Below are 23,729 nucleotides of genomic sequence, written 5' to 3' on the forward strand. Positions count from 1 at the left end.
TAGTCCTCATTGGCCTAAATATGTCATATTTATATCCTTATGACTTTAGGGATGACTTTTAGAACTGTCCTTGACACCTGGGAACACTCAGCCTGACTTCTTACCCATGTTTAGAACAATTTTTTACCTTCCTATCTATGTGGGGGCCAATTCCTGGTCTCCAGTATTTCCCCTGCACAGGCAGGGGACTGACACATCAAAATCCTCTCCCTGGTCTCTGGTGGTTTGGCTGACTTGATTCCTGACACAACAGGCCAATGATCTTGCTATTAAGATCTCCTTATTAAGTTCACAAAGTGTAGCGTAGTAGTTGAAAGAGAAAATGTTGCTTGACAAGAATGCACACACAGGAATTCATCTCAAGAAAGTAAAAAAGAATGATTTCCCAAAACACAGCATTTTCTGAAAAGGTGGCAAAAGAATGGCCTCATGTCCATAGCTTCCTTAAAACCTAGAAAGTCTCCCTTGAATGAGGGTCACCAATGATACTTAAGTCAGATTCTTGGCATTTGAAGAACAATGTGTCTTTGAACTTTGTAATCGTGATTTCACTTCTTTGTGATCTTTCCGAATTCCCTTTTATATTTAAAATGTTCCTTTTGTCCTGAATTTCCTCTCAAGTTTAAAAATAGCCATTTGACTATAGGCATTTCATGTAAGCACATCAAAGAAAGCTACAAATCTTCTTTGTATCTGCATGACAACTCTAAATAAAACTCAGGTTTTTAGTCTTGGCTCACTTTTGTATTCGAAACTGAAGTTACTCTCTGTTTCTATCCTGTCAAATATTATCAGTGCTTATTGGTTTATCAAATGTATTTCCAGGCAACCTGTTCCACCCAGAAAAGAAGTTACTTATGAATGAAAGTCTTACCCTTGTTAGGAAAGAGGAGGATCATTTGAATCAATAAAGGAAGGCATTATCAGAAAGGCATTCAGGAAGCAGAATCCCATGCCTCAGGTATGTGTATGGAGGATATCTAAAAATAATTTTTGCACTTAGAGTTAAAACCGATATTTTTTTCCTGTACATACACACATTCTCACACCCACTCCTACTGAAATCTACTCAGAATTATTAAAATAATAAGTGTTATCGGTTAAAATACAGGAAAAGGCCATGACATTCATTATAAATAGCTCTTGTTATTTGACTCATTCCTGACGTAATGGGAGATAACAGTGCTTGGATTCTGGATAATTTGATCTTACAGCTGGAAGAAGTATCAACAGCTCATCTAGTTTGTTACAGTGCCATAATTGGTCTTATTTTCTAACACATCCAGCCATGCTTAATAAGAACTAGCTACTTCTTACTTAAACCTTCAATATCTAATAGTCAAGAATGCTCCACACCATTGTTTCTCAAACTATCCGCAATCCAAGACTTGCATTGGTTCTCTATACTGAGTAACAAACGCCCCCCCCGCCCCAATTTAGCAGCTTAAATCAATCTATAATTATTACTTCATAGTATCTATCAATTAAGAATCTAGAAGCAACTTAGTTGGGTGTTTCCAGGTTCAGGGTCTCTCTTGAGATTGTCGTCAAGCTGTGGGCTAGAGCTGCAGTCATCTAGAAAAGAATCGTCCCCTAAGCTCACTCATGTGGTGGTTTGCAGTCTCAGTTCCTTACGACTACTAGCTATATAGCTCAGTTTTTTAAACCATGTGGTTTTCTCCCTACTGCTGCTCATGGCATGACTTCTCAAGTACAAATAATCCAAAAGAGAGAAGCTCAAGAAGGAGGCCACAGTCTTGTACAATATAATCTTGGAAATGACAAACCATCAATTCTACCTTATGCTACTGGCCACATAGACCAGTAGGATGTGAGAGATTGATGATGGCACAAAGCTGTGAGTATCAGGCGTCCATGATCATTTGGGGGCCAGTTAGAAGCTTACTTGTAAGAACTTTTTCTCTTAAAAATGTCTAATCTGGGGTGACTGGGTGGCTCAGTTGGTTGAGTGTCTGATTTCAGCTCGGGTCATGATTTTGTGGTTCATGAGTTCGAGCCCCACGTATCTGTGCTGATAGCCCAGAGCCTGGAGCCTGCTTCAGATTCTGTGTCTCCTTTTCTCTCTGTCCCTCCCCTGCTTGTGCTCTGTCTCTCTCTCTTTAAAATAAATAAACATTACAAAATTTAAAGAAAATGTCTAATCTATCACACATTGAACAGATTTATTTGCCATTCTAATTTATGCAAAATGGCTTCTACAATTAGATTTAAGGCTCTAGGGCAAAAGGGACTTTATCTTATTCATGGCTGTATTTCTACAGGTAATTGAGTGATGACTGGAACAATTTAGTAAACACATCCTATTTTTAAAGCTGCTAAAACAATGTTATGGGCTAAATATTGATATCCCCCTGAAAATGCATATGTTGAAGCCCTAAGTGAATGTGATAGGATTGGAAGACAAGGGCTTTGGGAGGTAATTAGGGTTAGATTAGGTCATGACAGTGAGGCCTTCAAGACATATTAGTTGGTTTTATGAGAAAGAAAAAGGGATTCAAGAGAAAGAGAAAGCTATCTCTTTCCCAATCTCCCTCATCCTCTCTCTCCCTCCATCCCTTTTTTTTTTCCCCTTCTTCCCTCCCCACATGCCTCTCTCCTTTCTACTGTCTTCACCGTCTTCCTCTTCCCCCTCTTTCCTCATAGCAAGCCCTGTGAGCACACAGTGGAAAGCCAAGCCAGGAAGAGAGATCACTACAGCATGATCAAGCTGGCACTGTGATAGTGGATTTCCAATATTAGGAATTGTGAGAAAATAAATTTCAGTCATTTAAGGCATCTGTTCTGTAGTTTGTTTGCTTGTTGCTATATTTTAAGTAGGCTTCTGGTCCAGGGTGGAGCCCAACGGGGCTTAAACTCACACTGAGATCAAGACCTGAGCTGAGATCAAGAGGTGGATGTTTAACCAACTGAGCCACCCAGGCCCCGCTTTTCTATGGTATTTTGTAATGGCAGCCTGAGCAGACTAAGACAGAAAGGAAATCCAGACCTTAAAGTAACAAAGCCATTTAGGGATTTAACACTTCAGGATTGGGATATGTCCAGTAATAACTAAACTAAATCCCTTAGGCTGAAGTTTAAATTTATGTCCTCATATTAAATTCTCTGTTTGCCATTCATTGCCACAGTGTACCAGGCACTGTGTTATATGAGAAATGTGCAGATAATAGGTCGTCCCACAAACAAATGAAAGGCATAAACTAAAGGAGAGATACATTAATAGCAAAACTCCTCTTTAGAGGGGACTTTCATGACATCTCCCCATGTTTCTCCTAACTCTCTCTCTCCAGCATATTAATCTGTTTTATTTTCATCAGAGGATTTAGCTTGTTTACAATTTTCTCTCTTGTGTACCTATGTGCCTAGTTTTTGTTTGCTTCCTGACCTTTGCCCTCTCCTCCACCTACACAAGATGTAAGCTCTGGAGCGTAGAGGGCATCCCAGTGGACTTGACGATTATTTTATTTACAAGCCTGCCTAGAACTGGACTTGGCTTGAACTAAGCATGTACCATGTACACATTGAAGGAATAGAGTTAATGTAGAAGTACGTTCAAAGCAAGATGGAATCTTTTACTCTCTTCTACAAATCCTGTCTCCAAATGTCATGACAAGGCCTATAATTCTACTTTTTTTTCTTTTATGCTTTCAGTTAAGGTTTCGCTTTTCAGTGTTGGGATCACAGGCTTTGTTTTGCCACTGAGTCCCCCTTTCCTCACTTTTTCAGTTGTGGACCAGAGTATGAGCCGAATATTTGTGTTTCTATGCAGTGATGCTGCTTTTAGCGTTTACATTACCTCATTTAGTTTGGAACTAAGTGGTGTCAAATGGGAGTTTTGCATGAATAAGGACAGCAGATGAATCTGTTCCAATTAAATGGAAATTAAAGAGACATTTTCAAGGACGTTCATTCAAAAAATTGATCTGCTTTGCAATTAGTCTCCTGTAAAATTATTTTTCAGTAGCCATGGAAATCACTAACCCACTAACCCAAGATAAGTAAAGTAGATGTCTTTCTCAGAATTTATAAGAACCTGAAGGGGAAAAAAAAGATTTTTTTTTAATTGGAATTTTATTGTTGCTAATTTTGAACCGTTCATTTGTGAATGGAGCAACGTGAGAGATGGCTGGGAAGAAAAACACCGAGTTCTGCTCTGCGCACTAAGCACTTGACAGACTGCTTGATTTTCCCATTGGATACAGAGGACAGTCCAGCCACAGCAATATTAGGGTCCCGCTTAATAGTCAAGGAAACTGATACCCACAAAGTGAAAGGATTCACCCACAGTCAGTAGAGCCAGCACATGGAGGAAAAGAGCCATCAACCTCGGCTCATTTGACTCCCATTCACCTCAAGACCATGGATAAATGGTTGCTGAATAATTGCTCAAGTCTGATTTCAAGCACTTTCTAATGTGTAATCTTGACAACTGTGGTTGCACAATAAATGGAACACAGTTTCCCAAAGTTTGTCCTGAGGGAAGGATATTATCTTGGAATACTAATAGGGGTTATCTGGGGGGGAAAAAGTTGCCAGGGGGAAAATTTAAGAAAAGCTGAGTTGAATGCAATTAAATCACTTTAAAATAAAGCAAAACAAATAACCCTTTGGCACTTATCAGAGCCTTTAATATGCTAATGTGCCTTATGCTAATGTTCCCAGTGAAATAAATCTCAGTGGAGGTGGTTTAGTGCCTAGAGATGGAAATGGTGGGGGGCAGGGTTGAGACAGTACAATGAACTTACCAGAAGTATTTGAACATCTAATATTTTTCCTTGGCAGAATATTTTATAGGACTAAAGCTCTATGGATTATGGTTTGTGAAATCCTTGTGTAAATTATTAGAGCAAAAACAAAGCAGCAAAGCAGCAGGTAGAAGGAGTCTACCACTAGGGCTACTAATTATACTGATTAAATATCACCATGTGGACATAAAAGATGTTCTTTTCTAAGAAAAGGCTATAATAAGAATAATAGAAAATTGGTACCAATTAATATTGATGAAATGATTCCCTCCACCCACCTTGCTTCCCCTGAGTCCTTTCTTCTATCTCCAGTTTTGTTTTTTCCATCTGTAGGGTCCTAAGTCTCAGTCTCTGTGGCACCTAAAGCCTTAACGAATTCACTCAGGAAAAGAATAAATTGTCACTCAGAATAACAGAGCGTTCTTTACAAAGAGTTGAGTAGTTCATCAGTTCTCTCCACTGGGGATTGATAAAATTACAAAACAAATAAATAAATAGACAAACGAGAACAAAACAAAAAACCTATATAAGATTTAACAGAAAGCTAACAGTCTTCTACCGGTAAGAACCCAAAAATAACAAAAAAGGCAAGGGTGGGATGGGTGGATGTCAGAGGAGAGGGGAACTACTTACCTTTGACTGTAAAATTATTTTATAAAAAAAATACATTAAAAAAACAATTAAGGGGCGCCTGGGTGGCTTAGTCAGTTGAGCATCCGACTCAGTTCAGCTCATGATCTTACTGCTAGTGAATTGGAGCCCCACATCAGGCTCTGTACTGACAGCTCAGAGCCTGGAGCCTGCTTTCAATTCTGTCTCCCTCTCTCTGCCCCTCTTCTGCTCATACTCTGTCTCTTTCTCTCAAAAATAAATAAACATTAAAAAATAAAGCAAAAAATTTTGGGGCGCCTGGGTGGCAAAGTCGGTTAAGCGTCCGACTTCAGCCAGGTCACGATCTCGCGGTCTGTGGGTTCAAGCCCCGCGTCGGGCTCTGGGCTGATGGCTCAGAGCCTGGAGCCTGTTTCCGATTCTGTGTCTCCCTCTCTCTCTGCCCCTCCCCCGTTCATGCTCTGTCTCTCTCTGTCCCAAAAATAAATAAAAAACGTTGAAAAAAAATTTATAAAAAATAAAGCAAAAAATTTTAAAGTACAAAGGGCGTATACTTGAAAAACTTCTATAAATTATTGTGATCTCATAACACGCTTGTATTATATAAGTATGTTTGTATGTGTATGTATGTGCCTTAATCTATTCAAGCTGCTGTAATAAACATACGTGGGGCAACCCATAAACATTAAGAATTTATTTCTCACAGTTCTGGAGTCTAGAAATCCGAGATCAAGAAACCAACATGGTCATATGCCACGGAGAGCCCTCTTCTGTTCACAAATTCCCGCCTTCTCTTGCATTCTTATACAGCAGAGGGCAGAGACAGGAAGCCAGCATTCTTGCAACTTTTATAAGGGCATTAATCCTATTCATGAGTGCTTCACTCTCATGACCTCATCTAATTCTAATTATCTCCCAAAGGCCTGACCTCCTAATATCATCATATTGGGGGAGTAGGATTTCAACATATGAATTGGGGGGAGGGGCATGAATATGCAATACATAACAATGCGCGAAAAGATTTTTCTATACAGGCACCTGACTGAGAGCTGGAAGTGGGGAACTACTATTATAACCTGAATCCTCAAAACAAAGTATGGGCCCTCAATCTCTTGTTTGAAACCGTTATTATTTTTGCAGAGCAAAGAAAATACATACCTTAATACAGTGAGTACTGAATAACATTCAAAGGGTATGGAACTCTGGAATGTAACATAATACTATTTGTCTAGTAAAACATGGATATTCACACAAAAAGTAAAATAAATGTAGATTGTAACAAGGCCAGACATCAGTACAGATCAGGATGCGACATTTAAACTGTCTTTTAATTTTCAGAGTATTTTCAGATCTATGTTATCAACCCCTACCCCCACCACCAAATGTGGCACTCCATAGAATTAAGGAGGCCTAGTGAAATAATTTACTTGATTTCAGTCTTATGCTTTGTGAAATTGACCTCAGCTACATTTTATTGTCCAAAAGCACTTTGTCTTATGATTCTGAGTCTGGGGTTTAATAGTAATGAATGATATCTGCATGAAAAGGAAGATTCATGTTTCTTAATTCCTTTTGGTTAGAAAGAGTGGATGGAATGCCATTAACTGGGAAATAGGAAGAATGCTAAATAATAAGTAGGTAATTATGGGAGAAAATTATTTCCACAACTAAATTGAAGAATGTTTGAATGTGAAATGTATTTATTTATTTATTTGTTTTATTTTATTATTTTTTTAATGTCTATTTTTGAGAGGAGAGTGCATGCATGTTTAGTGGGGAAGGGGCAGAGAGAGACGGGGAAGAGAGGATCTGAAGCAGGCTCTGTGCTGACAGCAGAAAGCCTGCTGCAGGCCTCAAACTCAGGAACAATGAGATCATGACCTGAGCTGAAGTCAGATGCTTAACCTACTGAGCCACCCAGGCACCCATGAACTTTATATATTAATGAGAGTCAACATAGCACAGCAGCTTAGAACATGGCTATAGTTCGACATCTGTGGGCTGTGAATGCATTTGCTTTCATGGGCTGTTTCCTTCACTGAAAAATACATACATACATACATACATAAAATTATATTATTATATTTTGAGTCCGTGTTGGCATAAGGAATAATTATTATATGTTCAATATTATCATATTCATTGTATTTATTATATAATCAATGTTATGATGTTCTTTTTTTGCTTCTGATTTTAGAAAAAAATTCAGATTAAAACATTTTTTGTCTTCCTAAAATATGGTGGGCCCTTGGCATTGTGTCCATGTGCCTCATGGACAAGTCAACCCCTGTTAAGACAGATTCTGGTGCCAGACTGCCTTGGTGCAAATCCTAGCATCTCTACTTAGCAGTTTACTTTTCTGCTTAATTTGTTCTGCAAAATGGGGAAAATAAAATTCCTACATCACAGTGTTGATAAAAGAATAAAAGTAATTACCTTTTGTCAAGCACTTAGATAAATGCTTGTTAAATTTACTTTCTCCCAGCTTATACATATTTATCTCATTATTTAAAAAAAATTTGATAATGCAGCTGAAATTTTTCTGAATAGAAACAAGCTTCTTCTCGCCTGGGAAGACAAATAATGATAAAGAAATATGTTGGATTCAACTGAGAGAAGATGGGAGGGAGGAAGACATTGAGAAGGGATACATTTCCGGGGCTAGATTGCCTGATTCCACAACTTGGTGCTGCCATTTGATAGCTGTGTGATCCTGAGCAGGTTATTTAATATTTGTAAGCTCTGTTTCCATACTTTTGAAGTGTAGATAAAAAATAGCATCCAATTTACAAGATTATTGTTGGCTTAAATGATCATTTAATGATATACTTAACAATAGTGGCTGCATAATAAACAATAATAAAATTAACACTTATCTGTATTTCTTCATAACTTTTCCACTTTAGTTCTCCCTTATTACTGCCCCCTGTTTTTTTGCAACCAGTTCACAGCTCCAGCTCTATGGAGTGACACTGTTGATGGGGGGACCACAGTGGTCTCCTGTTCCTCCCTCTATCCTCTGTGTGTGTGAACAAATATCAAACTTATACACTCAGGAAATCCTACAATATAAATAAAAACTCTTTATCATTAAAAAATTATCTTTCTTGCTATATTTTCACTACTCTCCCCAAACAGATCCTTTCTAAATTTGTATTATCAATTTAGCTATTACTAAAAAGAAGGGGGGGGCGGGGCAGGGAGGTAGGGAGAAAAAATTAGGAGATAGGAAAGAAATGTTAAATGTAACTTCCAATTAATTTGCTGTATATATCATCGGTTCTAAAGAAGAATCTCAGATAAACGACCAGTATCAAGAACTGAAATACTTATATGCAAGCCAATTCCTAATATTTTCAAGATAAAATAATGTTTGGGGAGTAAAATACAAATGAAAGCCCATGTAAGTGTGGGGCCCTGGAAAAGTGCTAAGTGTCCTCTTGTCTTAGAACAGGACTGCTTAGATGTTTTCTAATTCTCTCCTATTCTCTTCTATTCTTCCACACTTTTAAGAATGAAAGGGGTAAGATGCATATGTATATTTGGTACTCATAATCTCTTTTAATGGTTGGCTTGTATTCAACAAAAGTCCCTAATTCAATGAAGTGGTATATCTTTAATGGAAGAATAACAAAGAAGGAGAATTTGCATTTCCTGTTTGGTAAAGTAAATATAACATGGAATTTAGGAAGTGGTTACTAATATTGTCAGGAGATGGTTTATGTACTATTACAAAAGATTTGCTTTCCAACTCAAGTCATGTATATGGGCTTAATTTTTAGGTCATAAAGGAAAGAGTTGAGATTTTTAAATCAAATTGAAAACAAGCATACTTTAGGATTAGCTTATGTGTGTATGTAAATATATAAACACTTCTTTAAAATATGGGGCAGAGGAAAATACTTACAACCTATCTGTCTATTCATATGAGATTTTCCTACAATTTGATTGCTTAGTTTATTTTCTGTGGGTTAAGGAAACTAAAGATGACTTCTTTGGTGATGTAAAAAATTCAGACACTTCATAAGACAAGCTGCATCCCACCACAGATTATTTATTTCGGGTTATTTATATTTGTATTTAGCTATTTTCATTATTCTTTAGGGAATGGGTGAAAACTTAATTTATAGGCCAAAAAGTCTTGTACTTCCCTAACTACAAACTGTGGCCAGAAAGTATTAATGAGAGAATTAATCCTTCTGACTTTATTTCCAAAGATAAATGGCTTAAGGTTCTTTATGTTCTAGACTTAACATAGCCTACTGTCTAACTTTGTGAAACTCAATGATGTGTCTGCTTTAGTTTTCTTAACTATAAAATGAATTACTCCCCTTTCTGCTTTCTTTCCTGTTCGCAAATCCTGTGGACAAATCTGAGTATTCAGAATTTAAGTGAATGCCTTTATTTTAGTCTCATCAAAGTGCTGTAAACAATTCCCACTGATAAAGGCTAATGTGCAAAAAATATGTACGCAAATTTTAATTGTAGAGTTACTGAAGTGATTTCCAGGAAACATCCCTTGTCTTTAAATTTGAAAGAATGCTGGCCCTTTGATATTCTGGTTCTTCAGTTAGCAGTGGACACATGTCTAACAGATGCTTCTGTAAAAGGGCATTTTTTTTTTAAAGAAAATCATAAATAAGTGTTTTGGTCCAAGATGGTGATGTAGAAAGACTGTGAACTCACCTCCTCCATAGAACACAGCATCATATTATACCCATTTAGAGAGCAATTCTTGAAGAACTGAGGGCTGACTGAACAGCCTATGCACAACAAAAGACAGAGAATGGCAAAAGATACAGAAGAGAGAAAAAAGAGAGAAAGCAAGAGAGATGGAGACACAGTCCATTCTTCCAAGTTTACAAGTATCTACTCTTCCTAATCTACAGCAACAACACAGAATGTCAAGCAAAATGGGGAGGCAGAGAATATACTCAAAAATAAAGAACAAGAAAATTATGAGTAAAAATATATAAAATGGGGCACTTGGGTAGCTCAGTCGTCAAAGCCTCTGAGTCTACCTCAGGTCATGATCTCACAGTTGTGGAATCCAGCCCCATGTCAGGCTCTGTCCTGGTAGGGCTGTGCCTGTTTAGGATTCTCTCTCCCTCTCTCTCTGCCCCACCCCCACTCACACACATGTGCATGCTCACTGTCAAAATAAATAAACTTCTTAAAAATATGTAAGACATGACAACATATACATAAAATGTGGAGGAATTTAAAAAAAACATTATTTAAGATTATGTTCAAACTTAAAAACAAAAATGAAAATCATGTGATCATCTCAATAGATGCGGAAAAAGCATTTTGCAAAATTTGACATTTGTTCATGGTAAAAACAAAGTGGGTATAGGGAGAATATACATCAACATAATAAAAACCACATATGAAAAATTTGCAGCTAACCTTATACTCAAAGGTGAAAAACTGAGAGCTTTTCCTCTAAGATCAAGAACAAAACAAAAAGGCTCATTCTCTCCGCTTTTAGTGAACATAATACCCAAAGCCCCAGGCACCACAACCAGACAAAGAAAGAAAGAAAGAAAGAAAGAAAGAAAGAAAGAAAGAAAGAAAGAAAGAAAGAAAGGAAGAAAATGAGGCATCCATATCGTTAAGGAAGAAAGGTAAACTCATAAGTTGTACAACTACAGTAGAAAATCTATTAGAAGTAAGAAATGAATTCAGTAAAGTTTCAGGATACAAAATTAATACTCAGAAAGCAGTAATGTTTTTATGCACTAATAACAAAGTAACAGAAAGAGAAATTAAGGAAACTATTCCACTTAGAACTGCACCAAAAATAAATAAATAAAATACCTAGGAATAAACTTAAAGAAGTGAAAGATCTGCACTCTAAAAACTATAAAACACTGATAAAAGAAATTGAAGACAACACAAACAAATGGAAAGATATTCCATGTTCATGGACTGGAAGAATAATATTGTTAAAATGTTTATGCTACCCAAAGCAATCTACAGATTCAATGTAATGCTATCAAAATACCAGTAGCATTTTTCACTGAACTAGAACAAAAGTACTAAAATTTGTATGGAACCACAAAAGACCCTGAAGTAGGCAAAGCAATCATGAGAATGAAGAACAAAGCTGCATCTATCATAATTCCAGATTTTAAGATACACTACAAAGCTGTCATCATTAAAACAGTATGGAACTGGCACCAACTAGACACATAGATCAATACAATAGAGAGTTCAGAAATAAACCCTTGCTTATATGATCAATTAATCTATGACAAAGGATACAATAGTATAAAATGGGGCAAAGACAATCTCTTCAATAAATGGTCCTAAGAAAACTGGCCAGCTACCTGCAAAAGAATGAACCAGACCACTGTGTTATACCATATATAAGAATAAACTCAAAATGAATTAAAGGCCTAGATGTGAGACCTGATACCATAAAAATCCTAAGATTTTCCTAAGGAACGGGGAAAAAAGCAAAAATAAACTAGTGGGACTATATCAAAATAAAAAGATATGCATAGTGAAGAAAACCATCAACAAAACAAAATGGAGAATGGGAGAAAATATTTGTAAATGATATATCTTATATGCAATTAATATCCAAAACAAAGAACTTACACAACACCAAAAAAAACAAAAACAAAAACAACAATCCCATTAAAAAATGGGTAGAGGACTTGAATAGACATTTTCCAAACAAAACACAGATGGCCAACGGACATATGAAAAGATGTTCAACATCGATAATCAGGAAAATGCACATCAAAACCACAATGAGACATTACCTTACAACCATCAGAATGGCAAAAACAAAAAAGATGAGAAATTACACATGTTGGCAATGATATGGAGAAAAAGAAACTCTCCCGCCCTGTTGGTGGGTAGGTTAACTGGTTCAGCCACTGTGGGAAACAGTACACAGTTTCCTCAAAAAACTAAAAATAGAAATACCATAGGATACAGTAATTCCACTATTGGGTATTTACTCAAAGAAAACAAAAACATGAATTTGAGAACATATATATAACCCTATGTTTATTGAAGCATTTTTATAATAGCCAAGATATGGAAGCAAGCTAGGTGTCATTGATAGACGAATGGATAAGGAAGAGGTCACACACATACAGGAATATTACACAGACATAAAAAGGATAAGAGCATACCATTTGTGACAACATGGATGGGCCTAGCAGGTATCGTGCTAAGTGAAGTAAGTCAGACTGATAATTAAAAACGCCGTAATAATTTCACTCATATGTACTATCTAGAAAACAAAACAACAAGGAAACAAACAAACAAGCAGAATCAGACCTAAAAATACAGAGAACAAAAAGCTTCCCCAGAGGGGAGGAAGATGATGGGATAGGCAAAACTGGTGAAGGAGAAGCGGAGATACAGACTTCCAGTCATAGGATGAATAAACCACGGGAATAAGAGTACAGCATAGGAATATAGTCAGTTATATTGCCATGACATTGTATTGTGAAAGATGGTAGCTATGCTTGTAGACAGCATAGCATAGCACACAGAGAGGTTGAATCACTATGTTGTACACGTGAAACTTATGTAACATGTGTGTCAACTATATTCAAATCAAAAATCAAAACAATATATGATTTTGCAGCTTCTCTGACATGTTTTATTAGTTTAAGTTGTTACCCCTTCTGAGACCGACACATTTTCTAGAAATCCTAATTGAAATTGACGTTTCTATAAATACTGGGTTTTTTTGTTTTGTTTCTTGTTTTTTGCTTAATATGTCTTCCTGTATACTTTGGTATTCCATCTATGTTTCTTACTTGGAGTCTTGCAAGCTATATACATTGTTTTTAGTTTTTCTAGTGTTAAATTTAATAAAGACAAAGTAAACATAAGAATGCATAAAAGAAAAAGAAGAAAAAATAAATAAAAACATGCAACGTGTTGAGAAAACAAAATAGGCTTGAACTACCACTTTTCACCTCCTAATAAATTCATTCAGAAATTCCCTATCAGTCTCCCTATATTTCTAAAGTATAAACTTCTGTTCAGTTTAAAATGTGCATATGCAGAAAATGAAGCCTCCTTTTTAAACATTGATGTAAGTATGGTATCATTACTTCTGATGCTGAAGACCAGGAAATGATGTAAATATATACTCTTTCTTGCCTTGGCCTACCACTTCCTACAACTAATGAAATCTTACTGATGTTTCATGAAAAAAAAAAAAAAGAAAGAAAAAAAAAAACTAAGACAAGCATACATTCCTTACATTTAGTGAATTAAACTCAATATATAAACTAAAGGATGATGCTTATTTCAAAGACCGTGACAATGCCTAAAATACTTTCGGGTTTCATCATTTGTAGATGTCATCAATGCTGGCAACATCATTTTGTTAAATAATTTTAATGGAAGAGAGTCTTTGTGGATTTTCTTTGAAACAAACCATTTGGAGGGCATCTTGTGAATAAAAAGAGGTGCGGAATGTTGCCTTTGTTCAAATACTGATGTGAGTTTAAAGTCATAGTATTGATACTTCGCTGTGGAATTCAAATGGACTCTGAAGACAATACGAAAAGAGAATTCTGAAATTGTTAGCTGATGCAAGAATCATTATAGTGACTCCTTCAACTGGCAATATTAGTACATGAATGTCAGTGAAGATGGTGGTTCTTAGGATATTCAACTAAACACCAGGAAAATAAAGTATTTGGAAAAATTACAATAGAAAATTCAAGTTGGCTGAAGCTTTGGAATCTCTCATCACCATCCTTTAAACTTATAAATGATATCACTGAGAATCAGAGAAGTTCAGTGATGTAACCATGTTCACAGGGTTAAGGTCAGAAACTGGGACTAGAGTCAGGATACTTGACACACAGTAGAATGTTTTTCTCACCACTACATCATGCTGACAAGTTCACTGGGCTATATCCTAAAATAACTAAGCTTTGTAGAGGCAGATGTCTTGAATGTGTAGTGATGTACATCTATAAGTGCTAAAAAAGGCTGAATTTAAGAATTTTTACCCCTTAGGTTTATAAAAATAAGTTTGAGATCTTTAAATTTCTCCATGTATTTAAAAATCCTAGAGAATTTTTATCTACAGCAATCCATTCTACAAACAATAACACTATTTTCACTCTATTTCCCTATATATAGTTTGAATGTAACTTTTCATGTTCAGGGGGAAGGAAAATAATTCTAATTTAATTATTCAGTTATGTTTATAGTTCATTTTCAAAGAATTTTTTACTGCTTAATATTTCTTGCCATTATAATTTTTAGTTCCTAAACTCACAAGGAATAAATGTTACATTAACTTTTTCATCATTAAATAAAATTGAATCTGACTCCAAGCTTCTTCTTGCTTGGCTAGTAAGAGATCCAAATTCAGTCATTTTAGCCCCATTTATCTGTCTCTTTAGAACCACACTGGAATCAAGGAGTTTCATGGGACGACTGGAAGATGGGGGAAGGCAACTTCAGTCAACATGACTCCTGAAGACATACTCAATATGCAAGCCTACTTCTTGAAGGTAGGTAGGTAATGCCAGTCAAAGGAAGCTTTGTCAACTACTTCAAGAGAAGCCTCCTTAGAAGACCCAAGTACTCAACTAAACTTCCCCAGGTTCTTCTGCACTTCTAGGGTTTCTAAAAGGAATGATGTGTGGACTGTTAATCATGGGTGTAAGAGCCATTCATCATCTTCCTATTTGAGACAATCTTCTTTTTCTACTTTGATGCTTCTCCTCTGTATCTTGCTCGTTCCTTCTGCCTTTCTTTCCAGAGTCCAGCATGACACCTTAATAAACTGAGGCTTTTGAAACAAGTGCTCGAAGGGAAGTTTATCTTTAGGTAATATAAATTCTAGGCTACTTTCTGAAATGAGGAAAGGAGTGGAATAGAGGTACTAAGTAAAAATGGCTATTTTTTTTTTCTGATCCTTCCATAGCAATGAAAATGAAACACAAATTAGTATCTCAACAAATAATCCTGACACATGTTCTACACTTAGGACCATCCTGAATATGCTCTGTATTTTGATCATTATGCATACTGGTATATAAAAATAATGACTAAACATAATTCTTCATTACTACTTCATCCTATTATCTGATGGGACCTGGGAGTTGATAGAGTTCTAATTCCTCATTTTATTTTTTTAAATTTATTTTTTTTAATGTTTATTCATTTTTCAGAGACAGAGAAACAGAGCATAAGCGGGGGAAGGGGCAGAGAGAGAGAGGGAGACACAGAATCTGAAACAGGCTACAGGCTCTGAGCTGTCAGCACAGAGCCCAACGCAGGGCTTGAACTCACAAACCGCAAGATTGTGACCTGAGCCAAATTCAGACACTTAACCAACTGAGCCACCTAGGTGCCCCTAATTCCTCATTTTATGAAAAATGAAATTTAAAAACCAGATTGAGACATCCTCTTTCTTATCATTACATACGTACTTCGGTAAAGGTAGTATTACTCACCAGTCCGGCATTCTTTGTACTGAAAAATTGGAACAGTTTTCCTTATGAATATGAATAAATGACTTTAATGAAAGCCAAGGAACTTTCTAAGGCACCAACACTGTCAAAGTTGACTATGCTCTCAGAGTAACATGCACATAGCTCTTGCCTGATGTAGACCTGAACCCTAGTTGAAATCAATCAATACAATACTGGTAATTAGACAGAAATGAACAACTTATTTTCATTACAAATTACTTCAAATTAGAACATACTTCCTGCCTCTTCAATGTACCTTACAGAGACAGCAGATACTAAAACTATTTAGGCTAGAATAAATGAATTGTTTGTGCCCCCTCTTTAATGATATGATGATAGTTTGGGGGGCTCATTTCCCTGTGGCATCTTTCTTACCTATTCTTTATTCATGGCAGCTGGGGACAAATAACACATCAGATGGGTTACATTATTCAGAACTGGAAAAAAAAAGAGAGAACTGGCAGTTATTAAACTGTATGTGGCAAAAGAAAAACAAAATCTGAATTGCTAGGCCCATAACAACATCAAATTTAGAAGAAAGCTGGGCTAAAGATTTTTGGTAGGCAACCCAACAGATAAAAAATAACTGAGAGTTAAAGATAATTCATTATTGAATCTTTATATTTGTGGCAATAATACTTCTTAAATGACTCTTTACCTTGAATTTTCAGACCAGAGGTCTTAAGTACCCCATTGGTTAACAATTTCTAGTTGCATATTAATTTCCAAGAAAAAAATAAGAGAATTAAGCCCTAAATTTTTATTTATTTATTTATTTTTTTTGAGTTTTCCAAAACTGTTCTGTCTTCTATACAAGGAACTAGAAAGGAATTAAAGGTTTGCCTATACCGGAATTATTTGTTTTTCAATTTTAGAGATAGAGAGTGGGAGTGCTGGAGAGGGACAGAGGGAGAAAGCGAGAATCTCAAGCTGGCTCCAAGCTCAGAGTAAAGCCCAATGCAGGGCTCAATCCCATGACGTTGGGATTATGACCTGATGCTCAAATGACTGAGCCACCCAGGCACCCCTCACCATCCCAGAATTAGTAAGAAAATGTATAGCTAAATGCAAAGTTACAGATCTTATTAAGTATCATAGGTGAGTAGTAAGCTTTTTGAAATAAGACTGCATAATAGAGCCTAACAAATTATTCTTACATAATATTTTGCCTAGACTATAGGCAATCACTGGTTATCACTCAAGAAGGCAAAGAGGTGAATATTTTGTTTAATGATATCATTTTCGCATGCAGTCAACATACATGTGTAAAATACTCTGCAGTGTATTTATATAAACATGCTCCATGAGGTTTCCTTGAAGGAAGGTTTTACTGAAACTGATTTTAGTCCACATGCATTAGATTCAACCTGGGTAATTATTAAAAAATTGTATCTTTGTAAAAAATGTTTACTTATTTGAGAGAGAACAAGAGTGTACACAGGGTAGGGATAGAAAGAGAGGGAGAGAAAGCATCCCAAGCAGGGTCCATGCTGCCAGTGCAGAGCCAGACATGGAGCCTGATGCAACAAACTGGGAGATCATGACCTGAGATGAAATCAAGGGTCATATGCTCAACTGAGCCACCCAGGTACCCCTAAAAATTTATATCTTTTAAGCAATTTTCTCATGAATTTTATCACTGCAGATTAAAAATCATACCTTTACATTCTTCTGTTTGCTGGTGCAAATAGGAAACAAAACCCAAATCCCTTAATATCTTTAAGTAGAGTTTTACTTATTTACATTGCTAGCATGAATGAAATCACTGTAATTTCTCACACGGGCAGGACTGAGTAATAGAGAATGGTTAGTGTAGGCCAATCTTATAAAAACTTTGTCAAGTATGAAGACAAAATTGAATACACCTTTTTTTTCCAATTTAATAATGGAGATATAGAAACTAAATTTCCATGTAGGTAAAGTTTTACTTATTTTATTTTCAAGGTGCACTTGTTATAAGGAATATCTATAATCGTATCTTTAGAAATGAACCATTTTGACATGCATCCCTATTGCAGGTATGAAATATAAATGTAAACATAGTAAAAACTAATTATAAGGACATGGGGTAGGTAGATCATTATTCTCAGTTCTTCTTATTTTTCCTATGCATCCATGCACTTTGCCCTGTCAACTTGGAGTCCCCCGCCAACATGAGAAGCATTTATACTGGGCTTCACCAAATTACTTTCTTTGGCGAATAGAACATGGGCATAGATGATAATGTCACAGTTCAGTCTAATTCTTGAGGCCCTGTGACATACCACGAAAGAAAAGCCGCAGGTGGCCGCTGCCCCATTAGCAATGGTCCCCAAAGAAGACACATGTAGAAAACCTGAATCCAGCAGTCAGTCTGCAGCTGAGCCCAGCTGAAACACAGCCTAAAGCAGAACCCAATGTAGTTCAGCTGAAACATAGTCAACAAACTGTCTCTTAAGAATGAGGATCAGGGGGCGCCTGGGTGGCGCAGTCGGTTAAGCGTCCGACTTCAACCAGGTCACGATCTCGCGGTCCGTGAGTTCGAGCCCCGCGTCAGGCTCTGGGCTGATGGCTCGGAGCCTGGAGCCTGTTACCGATTCTGTGTCTCCCTCTCTCTCTGCCCCTCCCCCGTTCATGCTCTGTCTCTCTCTGTCCCATAAATAAAAACGTTGAAAAAAAAAAGAATGAGGATCAGTGTTTCTTGTTGTATCACGGTAAAAATTTGTGATTGTTGATAATGCAGCATTATAAGCAATAAAATAAACTAACACAAGCTTATACAATATACTATACCAAAGTGAAAAGTAAGTATGTTAATACATGACAAAATAAATGTATAAATCATCAGGAAAGAGAATTAGTCCAATATACTACTGGACCTAGTGTCATCCTTAAGAGTATGATTTGGGCAAGTCATTGTGGTTTGAAGTATCTCAACTGCGGGGCTAGTGTTGGATAGATGATTTCCAAGGTCCATACACATTCAATAAAGCAAGAATTGCTTGCATTCCCAGAGTAATTAAAAGTTTCAAAAGATAGGGGGGCACCAGGGTGGCTGAGTTGCTTAAGCTCTGACTCTTAATTTCAGCCCAAGTCATGATCTTGTGGTTCGTGGGATGAAGTCTCTCATGGGGCTCTGCACTAACAGCATGGAGCCTGCTTGGGATTCTCTCTCTCCCCCTCTCTCTGCCCCTTCCCACCTTGCATGTGCACTCTCTCTCAAAATAAATAAATCAGCTTTTAAAAAAGTGCCAAAAGATAAATATTTTATAAGTTGAGTGTAGAAAACCATTTTGGCAAGCCACATGTTGCTACTACTCATTCATTCAGTGGTTACTTTAGAATAACCATCTTAAGATCAGGATTATGCCAAGCACCATGAGGGATGAAGAGAAAGAGATGATGTGTTTTTGTCTGTAAGAAATTTTAAAAAAAGAAAAAAAAACCCTAATAGTGGACATAATACAAAAAAGAAAAATCTAAGTGTTAGAAGAATGTTAGTAACTAAGGGCTTCGAGAAGGTAATCTCTTCCAGCTGGAAAGATTTGGAAAAGCTCTTGGGAGGAAGTGGCGTTCAAGCTGGATCTTAGTGGACATGATGTCAATGGGAAGAAATTTAAAGTTATTCAATGACTGAAGGAAGGGCACTGAAACAGGCAGAATAAGTTACTTGAAATGATGAATTTTTCTCTTTCATTGGAATACACTGTGTCAGAGACAGAATGGAGATATGGCTAAAAGGAGAGGTAGAGGCTATATTTCTGAGGATTTTAACTTGGACATTCAGAGGCTTGGAAGTTACCATTTAGAGAATGATTAAAAGCTCAAATATTTAGAAAAGAAGAGTGCCTAAGAAGTGCATTAGAGAGAGCCAAGTGGTCCTGGGCAGGGAGCAAAGAGATCAGAGAGACTCCAGGGAAGTTGGAAGCAGTTGTCAATGGCCCTGAGCTTGGGAGGAAGGAAAGGGAATAGGCATTTAAAAATTTTTGTTTTCAACATTTATTTATTTTTGAGAAACAGAGAGAGAGAGCATGAGCAGGGGAGGCGCACAGAGAAAGAGAGACAGAGACAGAGACAGCATGTGAAGCAGGCTCCAGGCTCTGAGCTGTCAGAGCAGAGCCTGACATGGGGCTTGAACCCAAAAACTGTGAGATCATGATTTGAACTGAAGTCTAACGCTCAACTGAGTCACCCAGGCACCCTGGGGGATGGGCTTCTTATTTTTTTTTATTTTATTATTATCATTTTTTAATGTTTATTTTTGAGAGAGACAGACAGAGACAGTGTGTAAGTAGGGGAGGGACAGAGAGAGGGAGACACAGAACCGGAAGGAGGCTCCAGGCTCTGAGCTGCCAGCACAGAGCCCGATGCAGGTCTTTCACTCACAAGCTGTGAGATCGTGACCTAAGCTGAAGTAGGTCGCCCAACCAACTGAGCCACTCAGGCGCCCCAGGGTTGGGCTTTTAAAATACAAACCTAGCAATGCTCATTTATTATCTTCCAGGATGATAGCATATTAAGAACATAAATTAATACAATTACTAATGAGCGACTTTAAACTCCTGTTATATGATAAGAAAACAGCATTAAAAATAAAAGTAAATTCCAGGATTAAATAATGGTTTTCAAACTTTAATGTGCAGAACAATCACCTGGGATTCTTTAGAAAAATCCAGATTCCTAGACCTCAAGCCTATAGATCTTGAAATAGTTGGTACTGAGAGAGACTTAGAATTTATATTTTAATAAGTATCTCAAGAGATAATGATGCAGGTGGTTGGTTTGTAAATTATTCTTTGACACTGGTTAGAAAACATAATAGTAACAACAAAAGGCAACATTTATTGCCTACTTCCCATCTGGGGACACTTGGCTAAATACATGCAAGCAGTATCTCAATTTACCCTCATGACAAGCCTGAAATGTAGCAATTAATACTAATCTCCAACTTACAGAAACCAAGAATTAGAGGGATTCCACAGCTCTTTGAAAGTAATTGAGCCAGTAAGTGATGAATTCAAGATATGATTCAAAGTCTGTCCAAAATCAGAACTCACAGTGGAGAAGTTCATGACATTAAAGACTAGAGCTTTTGTCTTTTTTCATATATATATTTTTTTCTTTTTAAAACTTTCGACTGATTGGGACCAGTGCCACATTTAACAAGATTGTCTGATTAAATTTACTCTAGTAAAAAATTTCATTCCTAAGTAGAGAAAGACCAGCTGGAACATAATCAGTCATCATAGTGGGATGCCCTAGATATGAAGATGCCCATCCTACCAAGAATAATGCATATGCACATACCAGTAATTCTAAAATAAATATAGAAAATTTCTACAGCATGTGTTATTATAACCATTTAAGCAGAAACACAAGAACTTTAAAGTGGGACATTATCATTGCCTTGAACATTTTTCCTTCACGATCTTAAAACTGACATCTCAAAATAAATCATGATCGTGAAGCCTAAGCATTAATTGTCTAAAGGAATGGGCCACAGTAAGATATGCTCAAAGTCAGATTTAACTTTATTCTTCTTGAATATCTCTTGACTCACATCACTTTTCCTTTTTTTTAAAAATGGAAGTTCCAGTCATTTTTCTGTATTTCCTATAATGAAGTAGTGGTAGCTTATGTTTTGGCAAGAAAAGGAAATGAATTAAATATGTTACATGATATAGTCAAAGTCCAAGGAACCCTGTACTTACATTAATTTTCCCCACTTTGAGAAAGATGCCTAATGAGGGAGCCATCAATAATAGAGTTTTCCTCATAAAACTTAAGGAGAAATGAATAAATTAAGGAGAAAATGAAAATTTTCCAGAGTTGGAGCAGAAATTGATATCTGTCATCAGTTGTAATTTTCCAGTTTTATTTATTTATTTTTATTTTTTTTTAATTTTTTTTTCAACGTTTATTTATTTTTGGGACAGAGAGAGACAGAGCATGAACGGGGGAGGGGCAGAGAGAGAGGGAAACACAGAATCGGAAACAGGCTCCAGGCTCTGAGCCATCAGCCCAGAGCCCGACGCAGGGCTCGAACTCACGGACCGCGAGATCGTGACCTGCCTGAAGTCTGACGCTTAACCGACTGCGCCACCCAGGCGCCCCTGTAATTTTCCCGTTTTAAAACCCAGTAATTGTTCAATGCTCTTATTTGTTCTTGAAGATGTGGCTGAGGAAAATGTGGCAGTAGTATGCTGTCACTTAAAAAAAAATTTTTTTTTTAATATTTATTTTTGACAGAGAGAAAGAGACAGAGTGCAAGCAGCAGAGGGACAGAGAGAGAGGGAGACACAGAATCCGAAGCAGGCTCCAGGCTCTGAGCTGTCAGCACAGAGCCCTTCGTGGGGCTCCAACTTGTGAACGATAACTTCATGACCTGAGCCAAAGTTGGACATTTAACCAACTGAGCCACCCAGGCTCCCTTTGTATGCTGTCACTTTAAATTGATAACAGAGTTTTTATTTGCTTTTCTAATCAATGATAGTCTTTCATTTAGTGATATTTCTCTCTTGCACCCAGAAGTGAAGATGTTAGTGTTAGAAGTTCCTTTTCATTTTAGACTTAGTAATCCAAGTCAATTTAAGAAGTTGTATTATTATTTTTTTTTTATTTCTAGGCCTTTTAGAAGTGGCTTTTCCTTAAAGTTTACGGCAGAACCAACTCTATATCAGACACTATGCTAAACTCTATGCAGGGCACAGGTGGGTACTGATTTCTCTGCTTTCCTTTACATTTGTGTCCAGCTTGCTGTGTATCTTCTTAAATCCTTAAGGAACTTATTAAACCATGAAGAATAAAGGAAAAATAAAAAGCCTACTCTGAAATGTAAGCAGAAAGTCTCTTAAAGATAAAATATATATACTTGAAAAAATACATCGAATGAGAGCTAAAGAATGTCTTTAATTCCTTTAAAAGAGTAATTCATCACTGATGCTGGACATTTGGACATGAGAGAGATACACTGGATAACCCTTCAAGGTCGCAGTCCAGACATGTACTCTGGTCTATGCTTCAGTATAAACTTTTCATTGTTTAATAACATGGAGAGAGCCTGGAAGCTTTTCATAGAAATGGAAGATATAGAACAAGGTGCCAAAATTATTTATTTAGGATATGATGATTCATTGGAAAACCAAAGAGAATCAACTAAAATTGTTTAAAACCAACGTATAAATACAAAAAGTGGATACAAAATAAATATATCTACATGAATAACATTCTTACATTTATTATTTCATTTTTAATTTTCTAATGTTTATTTATTTTTGTGAGAGAGAGACAGAATGCAACCAGGGGAGGGGCAGAGAGAGAAGCAGACACAGAATCTGAAGCAGGATCCAGGCTGTCAGCACAGAGCCTGTGCTGTGCGAACTTGAGAGCCATGAGATCATGACCTGAGCCGAAGTCAGACCCTCAACTGACTGGGCCACCCAGGCGCCTCTGAATAATATTCTTACATTCAATCAAAAATGCTTTGAGAAAAAATTAATATCCCACTCTGATGTCCACTCTCACCACTACTATTTAACATAGTACTTCAAGCCCTAGCCTCAGCAATCAGACAGCAAAAAGAAATAAAAGTCATTCAAATCAGCAAGGAAGAAATCAAACTTTCACTATTTGCAGATGACATGATACTCTATATAGAAACCTGAAATATTCCACCAAATTCAGTACAGTCACAGGATACAAAATCATTGTGTAGAAATCTGTTGCATTTCTATACATCAAAAATGGAGCAACAGAAAGAGAAATTAAGGAATCAATCCCATCTACAACTGCACTAATAACAGTAAGATACCTAGGAATCAATCTAATGAAAGAGGCAAAAGACCTGTATTCTGAAAACTCTAAAACAATGTTGAAAGAAATTGAAGGGGAAACAAAGAAATGG

At 36.7% G+C, this 23,729-nt stretch overlaps 1 long non-coding RNA gene across 2 annotated transcripts in view; it reads left to right on the top strand.

Annotated features, from left to right (window-relative positions):
• The window catches only part of LOC109497789, a 29,427-nt gene extending 6,785 nt beyond the window's left edge, over positions 1-22,642 (top strand). For both annotated transcript variants that reach the window (XR_002154214.3, XR_002737239.2), the window contains exons 4-6: positions 826-961; positions 14,771-14,881; positions 22,452-22,642. This is a non-coding gene — a long non-coding RNA (uncharacterized LOC109497789). The remainder of the gene's footprint in view (positions 1-825; positions 962-14,770; positions 14,882-22,451) is intronic.
• Positions 22,643-23,729: the final 1,087 nt, after the last annotated feature.

The sequence above is a fragment of the Felis catus genome, chromosome A2 (genome assembly GCF_018350175.1).
Source record: "Felis catus isolate Fca126 chromosome A2, F.catus_Fca126_mat1.0, whole genome shotgun sequence".
Classification (NCBI taxonomy): Eukaryota; Metazoa; Chordata; class Mammalia; order Carnivora; family Felidae; genus Felis; species Felis catus.